Source organism: Anabas testudineus, chromosome 17, assembly GCF_900324465.2.
Source record: "Anabas testudineus chromosome 17, fAnaTes1.2, whole genome shotgun sequence".
NCBI classification, from domain to species: Eukaryota; Metazoa; Chordata; class Actinopteri; order Anabantiformes; family Anabantidae; genus Anabas; species Anabas testudineus.
Window position 1 is genome coordinate 21,951,117 of NC_046626.1, and position 10,875 is coordinate 21,961,991.

The window sequence follows — 10,875 nt, forward strand, 5'->3', positions numbered from 1 at the left end:
TTATGACGCTGTGATAAACATGCACAGTGTCATTCTGTTTCTGCTAAATGACACAATAAGAAGAATATGAAGTTTGTAATGTTTTAAATTGAATTAAACACTGCCTGGTGACTGATTATTGATTATAGTTCTGATCTTTATTGATTTATTTGGTTGTTGTGGTTTTTGATTTTCTTAATTTCACAGATTAAATATTATAAATCTAAGTCAAATAAAACTGTTGTTCATTTATTAAGTAGAATTGATCAGTTTTCTTCCATCACACTTTGATAGAAATTAAATGGTGAACAGTTTCAGAATGCTCTCAGACAAAACTACACTGGACTCTGCTAATTTCAGAAGGTAAATAAAGTAAAAAAAAAAAATTAATTAACAGTAGTTTATAGTTTATTTTTTCTAAATACAGCAAGATACTGTTGTAAATCCACTGTAAATTTACAGTTATTCCACCGTTTACCAGTCCAAGGCTCCAACATCTCGTCTTTACTCACCTGATCTCCTCCATCATCCAGTTACTAATATTCCCAGTACCTATTACCTACCTGTTGGCCAGTTACTATCACCAGTTGTCTCCCTGCTGTTGAACCCACTGGTGCTGTCATACCTATGGGACACTCAAGAGGAAAGCAACAATATCAGTGATGAGGTTTGTTCTTACAGAAGATGACAGGTAGAACATCTGGTTGAAGATCAGAGCAGAGATATTGTCCAAAACATCAGAACAAAATACACGAGAAGCTGTGACTTGATGCTGCTTCTGTAACCTGACATTTATTGTTCAGAGAGTCTTCTGGACCGATTATGTGTAGATTCACTTTACAGTAGTGAAGTTTGTAATGTTTTAAATTGAATTAAGCAGTGTCTGGTGTTACTATATGTTGAAGGAATTCTGGTTTCTAACTCTTCTTCCTGTTTGAGTCTCAGGTTTTTGTTTGTTAGTTTTTAAGATATTCCTCTATAGTCAAACTTGGTTCAGTCTTGTAGAGAAGAGCTGTAGAGTGGTTTTGTACTGAATCTCTGATTGGAGATATCTAAAAGAAAGGTTGATATTTTCTCTTGAACTGTGTAAAAGTGTCAGAGGTGTGATCAGTGTTTCAATCTCCTCCTCCTTGTGTTACAGGTCTCGTGACTTATCAAAGGGATGAAACTGGGATATTTACTGTGACCAGAAATAAGAATATTTTGTGGGTTGTTTTTCTGAAGTGTCCACGTGTTGTTGAACACTTTCTGGACTCTTATTCTGCCTCTGTTAACTCCTGACTTTTGGTTCCCTGACATCTAAACTAAGTCTGTTCCTTAGTGGATCTGAAGCAAACTGTTTTACTTGGATTCCACCTGTCTGTCTCTGCATTTCACATTTGACTGACTTGCTGAACTAACCTGCTAAACTTCAACGTACTGTTTATCACAGGCCGTACATTCCTCACTCACTGTTGTAACTTACATAAAAAGCTGGGATCATCCTCCACTATTTGTCTATGAAGCTCCACTACAGTAACAGCCTCATTTCCTCTGCTCTCAGAACTTTTACATTCCTCTGTTTTCAGAGAGATGTCTTGATCTGAATGAAACATCTTCAAATTAAGGATTTCATGAAATTAAATGTCACTAAATGCGTATGTTAGAACTCAGTTCAAAGCACCATTTTAACTACAGAAAGTAAAACCTCACAGAGCTGTTGGTATGAATACACACTCTGGAATTTAAAGCCTGCACATTGTCTGAGGGTCGGTTGTCTGACCAGTTTTCTTCACTTCCTGATGTGAATGAAGGTGGAGTTTTTTACTCATATAATGACAGAGACCAGAGGACATTATCAGAAGACCACACACCTTTTTAAGGTAAGTACACTGACGCTGTTCTGTTCAAGTAACAACCATCCTGATAAAATATTTTGTTCAACATATCTTTGTTTGTATTTTGTCAAATAGTTTTTTTTATTTAGATGCTGAATTAGTGTATGGATGTACAGACATCCAATAATATGCTTTGTTACAGCTACTTCCTCTTATTTATAGTTCACTTAAATTTGCCAGATGATACATTCCCAAGTGAAAAATTAATATATTTTTATACTTTAATTATACTTTTTCAAATACAGTTTAATGTAAGTTAGAAAGAAGCTTATTTGTATTTGTGTAGAAGGATTAATTATTCTCTGTATAGTCTTCTACCTCTGTCAGTTTTATCTGTATAGCGCCAATTCACAACAGAAGTCATCTCAAGTTTCTTTACAATGTTTAAGGTTTAAGTGCTGATCTCTTACATTGGTGTCATTTAGTATTAGTGCTTCCATTACATAAACTGCATTGATTCTTCGCTGAACTTTGCCCATTTTGTCCACTTCAGACTGACTGATGGACTCTGATTCCAGTGGAACGATGGAGGTGGCGGCGCTCGGCCGGCCTTTCAACCTCGGGATGCTGTACGACTGTCACAAAGACTCACTTGTTCCTGGTAAGAATTCAGACGTAAAGATACTGGATGTAGAACAGTTTTGATATTTTGATTGAACAGAGAAGGGACAGAGTTAAAATACCAGTTTCATATGGGACCTAGATGCAGATACAGTAGAGGAAAATAAGGGAGTATTAACTAAGCAATTATTATATATTATATATAATTGTATATAATAACTGTAATACTATACTGTAATACTAATTAAGTAGTACTAAGTAGTATATATAGTAACTGTAAGTAATATCTGTAATTCTTTATTGCAGACACATGAAGCAATTACAGGTAATTCTGTGGTGACTAACCATGGTCCACAAGTCACTGTCCTGTGTTTTACAACTTTCCCCATCCACCTCTGAGCTTAAGTCAGACAGCAGCAGCAGGGGCTGATGGGAGGTCTGAGGAGCCGTTAGAAACCACGTGGCCCTCGTCTGATCTCACAGCTCGTCCTTGTTTGGCCTCAGCTGCATCAGAGCTCCACTTCTCCCCAGGTTCCCCAGAGGAAACACCACTGCACAAAATGCTTTTCCTCCCAGCTGCTGCTCTGTGCTGTCTGTGTTCAGGTGAGTGTTTCCAGCCAATCAAGAGCCAACAAAGTCCACCTTTAACCAACACTGTCACACTAACCTTCGGTAAGACTGATAGGGACCAAGATAAAAGGTTACAATCATCCTCAGAAAAATGATTTCTCAGTTGTGAATAAAGGAAACAACTGTGAGTTGAAGATAGAGAAAGTTAAACTCGATCATTCAGCCTCCTACTACTGCTTCTGTTATAAGTCAGGTTCCCACAGTGAGAAATGATTCCTGCAGCCTGAACAAAAACCAACTGATGAACAGATGTCAAACAGTGTTTGTAACAGGAAGAGAGCAGGAAACTACAGCACAGGTTCACAGAGTTCAGTGTTTATTGGATTTACACCCTGACAAGTTAAACAACAAATAAAAATAGTTTATATTTCTAAATGAGCAAAAGCTTTGGAACAGATTAGATTAAAGTCAATAAAACCCATTATCTCACGGCATGTTCCTTGTTTAACCCTCGAGGCACCTTTAAAATTAACCTACACTTTTTACCGTCGGGACCCCAAACGGGCCCTCTCATAAAAGTGAAATAAAAATGTTATATATAAATATATCTTTTCACTTTCACCACATCAGATCTCTTCAACAGCTTCAGAACTATCCATATATATAAAGGTTTTATGATTTTTATATGTTTTTTAGGTTTTTATGCCCTTTTTGTCATGAGAACAGAAGAGAAAAACTCAACATATGCAATTTTTACCAATTTGCTATTTTCTGTTGAAAGATGTTTTGTTCTGGCGTGTGTCTGTGTGTTTACATTGCATGTTGATGCATAAACCATAGATCCCTGTGAGGTGAATTTAGCATGCACTCCACATTTGGTGCACTGGTTCCACACCCTTCTGCATTGTGGGCACAACACACACTGCTTCTGCTTTCTGGAGGTCCCTGGCTGTAGCTTCTCCTCCTCCTCTTTGCCATGGCTGGGGCAATGAGAGCTCTGTCAACCGACTCTAAGAAGAGATGCCAGCTGCAGCACTTAGTGCTGTTCCAGCATGGATCCACAGAAGTGAGCAGGACATAGGCATTGTAACATGACCTGTCCATCATGTCATATTCCTAGATATACTTGAAACCTGCACGCATATGAGGTCTGCATGCAGGCAGACAACATCTTCAGCCCATAATATCTTCAGACAACCTCTTCAACCCATAATTTCCAGGTTTGGAGGGCACATACTCTCAAATGCAGTCTCAGGGCTGCTGATCCTGACAAATGCAAAGTATAAGTCCGTCCTGGGGTCAAGATAGGAGGGGGAAAGAATGGCAGGGGCTCTTCATGTGTGGCAGACCACAGGATTTCCCCATTTTTTGATCTCTATTGAGATATTACCACTTTCTCTTCCTTCTCCTCCGAGTTGCAGGTCCCCTAGTTGCCTAGCAGGAGTTCCACCTCTCATCTCCCATTGGGCCTTTGATTTCACATGCTCAGATTTCTTATTAATCCTCAATTGAAACCTTATGTGATAAAACCCTGCTGAGCCTGATGGTTTTGGGGGGATCATGACCCCTAAAACCTTTTATCCCCTGTATTTTTGGTTTCCCACAATGATTCAGCTGTTGTCAAGCGATCCCTGGCAGCTGCCATGGCGCAGCGATGCACTCTCACAGGTGGACAATACAGTCCTCCACTACACAGGTGATAGGTCAGCGCCTGTGGGCCTGGCCCCTGAACGGGAACGTTTAGAAAGCCTGGGTCTGCCGCCTGCGGGGATTCGCACCATTCAGAATGCAAGAGCTCAATACACCACAGCCTCATACGCAGCAAAATGGTCAGCTTTTTTTTTCTCCAGTTATTGGTAGATCGGGAGCTGGCTCTGTCTACAGTTAAAACATATGCCGCAGCCATCTCATCTCACCATGAGGGTTTTGGAGAGAAAACTGTTTTTGCACATCCATTGATTTGAATTCAGTGCGCAGGCGCGAGCCTTGCTGCAGCCGATTTACCACTGTTCTCATCTTGTGATGTCTTTTTCTGTATTTTATCTTATTATTTTTATTCCTTTTGTGTAGATAAGTAACTAGTTTTGAAATTAAGTTCTACCCTCTCAGATCATGTTGTTCGAGAGAGTTTTTATCTCCGTTTTTACCTTTGGATTCATTCTCTCACTGATCCGAAAGACCGGAGCGCAACAGCTGCTCCATCACCATGGAGACAGCTCCTTTGTTTACACCCAGGATCAGCTGATCTTAGTGAGGACGGCCGGAGTAAAGGATCAAACTTTGTCCGGGACTTTAAACATTTCTAAAGAGATCAGAAGGAGGACAGCGAGGGGATGTAGGGGAGGCAAAAAACAGCAAAAAGGAAATAAAGAACAGAGAAGAGCGATGTTCAGAGAGAAGGTGAGAAGATTCAAACCTCATCTCCCCTCTGTGATTATGGGTAATGTGAGATCACTGGACAATAAGATGGACGAACTGACAGCTCTGGTGAGGATGGAGAAAATCTTCGATGGACTGACGGACTGCATCTCTGACTACATTAATTTCTGTGTGGACACCCACGTACCCACAAAAACCATTTGCTGCTTCCCAAACAATAAGCCCTGGGTCACTCAGGACATTAAAACCATCCTGAATGACAAAAAGAGGCATTCAGATCAGAAGACAGGGAGGCAGCAAAGAGGGTCCAGAGACTGCTGTCTGTCAGGATCAGGGAGGGGAAGGAGGCTTACAGGAGAAAACTGGAACAACGCCTTCAACAGAACAACACCAGGGAGGTTTGGAGGAGCATGAGGACCATCACTGACTACAAGTCCAGCAGCCAGGAGACTGTGGGGACAGTGGACCGAGCCAATGAATTGAATCATTTCTTCAATCGATTCCAGGCTGAGCCACAGAGCCCACTTCAGTTCAGCAACTGCTCCTCAGTCCCTCCCCCACACGACTCAGCCACCACCCTAACAATCTCAGCTGAGCAGGTGAGAAGAGAGCTGCACAGGCTTCACCCCACAAAAGCTGCAGGTCCTGATGGAGTCAGCCCAAGGGTGCTGAAAGCCTGTGCTCCTCAGCTATGTGTTGTTCTCCAACACATCTTCAACCTCAGCCTGCACCTGCAGAGAGTTCCTCTAGGGTGGAAAAAGTCGTGCCTGGTTCCAGTGAATAAGACGCCACGTCCCAGAGTCCTCAATGACTACAGACCTGTGGCTCTGACATCACACATCATGAAGGCTTTTGAGAGGCTGATCCTGGAGTCCCTCCGACCTCTGGTCAAACCCTCACTTGACCCCCTCCAGTTTGCTTACCAACCCCATATTGGAGTGGATGACGCCATCATACACCTTCTCCATCGCACCTACACCCACCTGGACAAGCCTGGGGGCTTAGTGAGGATCATGTTTTTTGATTTCTCCAGTACATTCAACACCATCCGGCCTGCACTGCTGGGAGAGAAATTAAAAAACATGCAGGTCAACACTCCCCTGATTTCCTGGATCATGGACTACCTCACCAACCGCCCACAGTACGTTCGCCTGCAGAACTGTGTGTCTGACACTGTTCTGTAGCACAGGTGCTCCACAGGGGACAGTTCTGTCTCCATTCCTCTTCACCCTGTACACCTCAGACTTCAGGTACAACTCAGAGTCCTGTCATCTTCAGAAGTTCTCTGATGACTCTGCAGTTGTAGGATGTATTAAGGGTGGAGATGTCACAGAGTACCGTGGAGTGGTGGACAGTTTTGTTGACTGGTGTGGACTCAACCATCTGCAACTGAACATCAACAAAACAAAGGAGCTGGTGATGGACTTCAGGAAATCTGGGAGTCCTGTCATCCCTCTCTCTATTCAGGGGGAGGAGGTGGAGGTCGTATCTGAGTACAAATACCTGGGAGTGTACTTGGACAACAAACTGGACTGGACCAAAAACTCATCAGCATTGTACAGAAAGGCTCAGAGCCGGATGTACTTCCTGAGGAGACTCAGGTCCTTCAACGTCTGCAGCACCATGCTGAGGATGTTTTATGAGTCTGTGGTGGCCAGTGTCATCTTCTATGCTGTGGTCTGCTGGGGCAGCAACATGAAGGTGGCACACACTAACAGACTAAACAAACTGATTAGGAGGGCTGGCTCTGTTCTGGGGGTGGAGCTGGACCCTCTACATGTTGTAGCTGAGAGGAGGAGGCTGTCCAAACTCCTCTCAATCCTGGACAATCCCTCCCACCCACTGCACAGTGTGTTGGCTGGACAGAGGAGCACGTTCAGCCAAAGACTTATTAACATTAAATGCTCCACAGAGCGCCACAGGAGATCCTTTCTACCTGTGGCAATCAATCTGTACAATTCCTCCCGCCTCTTTAAGGGGTGGGGGAAGTGAAAGTGTCGTATACTTGCTGTGAATCTATATATTTTGACCCAATTTCATTCATCTATTTACATATTCTGTATATATATTGAGTTTTTCAGTATTGATGTTATTGTGTATTGATGTTATTGTGTATTTCTGTTGGTGTTGGATCTTTCCTGGTTGTGGTTCCTTTTCTTTCTGTCTGTTTTGAGAACAATGGTAATGAGGCAAAATAATTTCCCTCTGGTATTAATAAAGTTTTTTGAATCTTGACTCTTGATTCTTGAATTACGGTTCTTAAAAGGTGTTCAGAGACAGCAACCTCCAACTCGTTCAATTACGCCTTAGTGGGATTTACCGCTGGTTTTGTGCGCTCTTAAAAATCCTCCTTTTGAGCCTATATCGCAAATCTCTCTCAGACTCCTTTCTTAAAACAGCATTTCTCTTAGCCCTGTGTTCAGCTCAAGGAGTGAGTGATCTGTGTACGCTGTCCTCCCCTTCCTGTATTGTTATCAGAGAAGATGGAACCTCGGCAATTCTCAGTCCTAATCCGGCATTCACGCCTAAGATACTGACTTCCTCCTTTAAATCCAGAGTTATTACACTGGAGGGGTTTTTCCCGCACCGTCTCTGTCCTGTTCAGTCACTGTCACATTACGTGACGTGCACAGCTGTTTTCAGCCAACAGTTATCACACAAATATCACACAGGCTTATGTGTCAGCGGGTAAAGAGCCTCCGCCTAATGTTCGTGCTCATTCCACTGGAACCATGTCCACCTCCACAGCCCTTTTTCAAAGGTATGTCAGTGGAGGATATATGTACAGCTGCATCGTGGGCATCCCCGTGTCCTTTTATACGTTTTACTTGCGGGATACGTCAGTATCCTCCTTATCTCATTCTGTGCTGAGCGTGCATGACGACCGGTGGAGCTCTGTCAGTTCAGAGCGCGCGCTGCCGGGATGTGCTTGCATGTGAACTGGAACATTCTCATAGCACATCCTGACAACATGTGTCTTTCTCTGATGTGTGTTGATTCCTTATGAGAATGGATGTTTTTGACGCTGTCATGAGTGACACCGTCTGTGTTGGACAGGACGGCTCTTCAGAAGACCTTGTTGGCTTAATTGATTACATCCTTGTTAGGTTGGTCTGGGTGGACTGGTGTTGTTGGTGCTTGAGGACTCCGGTGGTCCAGTGAGGCATTGACTACATCCAGCTTCGCCCTTATCCCAATTGCGACGGCTCTTAGAGGGCGAAGCCTATACGAAATAGAACGTTGGTTACGTATTGTAACCCCAGCTTCTATGAGTATAGGCGTAGCCCTCTAGGGGCCTCACTGGTTCCCCCTATGTTGGCTGAAGTAAAAGTTGGCTTTGGTAGCAGTCCTCAGGTCACGCAGGGCTTTTATACTCTGTGGGCGGACCTGAGTGAGGTAGCCCTGTGCTGGCACAGGGCGCGAAGGAATTCTTCACGACTGCACATGCACTCGGGGATAAACCCAATAGCGACAGCTCTTAGAGGGCTACACCTATACTCATAGAAGCTTGGGTTACAATACGCAACCAACGATTTTCACGTTGACTTCTCCTTTTCAAACTACAGTAGTCACTCCAAGCTATTCCTTGTTTAAACAGTCAATCTCTCAGCACACACAGAAACAACATTTAGATAGATAGATGATCCCTGTTGCCTTCATTAACTAGTACATTTGCAATGTAGTATGAATCTGAAGTGATGAGGGCAACAAGTCTGTACGAAAACTATTGTCAACATCAGGGTTGTAGTAATGAAGTAGCGATGTTTCGGTCGTGAACGATTCGTTCAATATGAACGAATCTCTGCTATGACTTGGGAGTGATTAGTTCTCTCAGTGAGTGATTTGTTCTTTCCAGTTCATTGCTGCACCTTCTCTCGCCACATGGCAGCAGCTCCTTAAGCACAGTCAGCAGGACAGGAAACAGAAATGATTCGTTCACGACTCGATCAACTGTGAGTCCGTACTCAGCTCCTCGTTCATTTGTCATGTGACAGCTGTAGCTCCGCTACGGAGCTGTGGACTGAGAAACAAGGAAATGAATGATGTCTGATATCTGACGGTCATTTATTTATCACCTGACGCCCGACAGACATTATTTATTCATGGAATCATAATTAATTAGTGGTCTTTGATTCTTGTAGATGTGTGTAGTGATTTTGTGTAAATAATGTAAATGATGTTTGTACATAAATACTTTCGAAAATTATAAACATGTTAATTGTGCTATTCTCGTCTGTAAAATAATAAAATGTAACATTATTAATAACAACGACAATAACATCAATAATAATAATAATAATAATAATAATAATAATAATAATAATTATAATGATAATGTCGCGTTTTGGACACAATAAATGCACCATGTTAATATTTTCGGGAACTTGTTACTTGTTGCTTTAAAAGTCTAAACTCATTATCAATAAGTTTAACTTTCACTCGTCCTCTACCAGCCGTCACAGCTCAGGCTGTAGCAGCAGTCTAGTCGTTCTCGTTCATCGTCCACCGTTCATCGTTCATCGTTCACAGCTCAGGCTGCAGCAGCAGTTCACTCTTTCGTGGCTCGGTCTCTCGTTCATTAGTCACGTGACAGCTACAAAGTCACTGCTGTGCTGTTAAACAACAACATCAGGGAGGATGCAGGAACACACTTTATTGTGGTGTGTATTTGCTTTCCTAGGTTTTCACATGGTTTGAATTGCTTGTGGCATTTTGTGTATTATAATTTGTCAGCTGAACAAACTATGTTGTCTTCACTATATAGTGTCTGAGAACCGCGGCCATTTTTATATCGCCCACTAGAGGGCTACACCGCAACCCACTGTAAAATGAACGAAATGAACGAAATGAATCAAAATGATTCGTTCACTTTACAGTTCGAGACTCACGGATCTGAGTCAGTTCAAAGACTCGTTTTTCCCACCTCTATAATGAAGAGCACCAGCAGACATTAAGACTATTTCAGGTTGTATTGTGCATTTTTCAGTTGAAGAGAGTTTAGTAACGTATGAGAAAGTGTTTATATCAGTGTCGGCCCTCGGAGCACAGATCCTACAGTCAGTACATCTCAGTGGAAACTCCATTTGTGTTGTTCTCACAAAAATACCTGTATAAAATATTAGTTATAATAATATAATAATTAGTTGTAAATTTCCTTACCACAGCTGTAATCAAGCCAACAACCAAACAGTACCTAAATTTCTTTAACATCATGGTGGGGCTGGATATTGTTAGATGCTGCACAAACAACAGTCCAGAAGGTTTTCCACTCCTGTCCAGGTGTTTATAGATGGAATAATGTTATAGTGGCATCCTGCAGTCACCTATTGGTTCTATAGGCGAACTGCAAGGGGTTCTAAAGGGAACCTCTGTGGCTTAATGTGAACTTTCTAATTTATTTCTCAAATTATTTCATAAACAGTGAGGTGAATGCTAGACACTTATCAATCATTTAGTGACCTGGGGCGGGGCAGCTTAGCAACCGGGACCACAGTCAATTGTTTCCACA

At 42.4% G+C, this 10,875-nt stretch overlaps 1 protein-coding gene across 2 annotated transcripts in view; it reads left to right on the plus strand.

Moving 5' to 3' along the window:
- The first annotated feature begins 1,646 nt into the window (after window positions 1-1,646).
- LOC113171686 overlaps window positions 1,647-10,875 on the plus strand; it is a 76,329-nt gene continuing 67,100 nt past the window's right edge. For both annotated transcript variants that reach the window (XM_026374250.1, XM_026374252.1), the window contains exon 1: window positions 1,647-1,841. The gene's annotated coding sequence lies outside the window, so the exon portion shown is untranslated. The remainder of the gene's footprint in view (window positions 1,842-10,875) is intronic.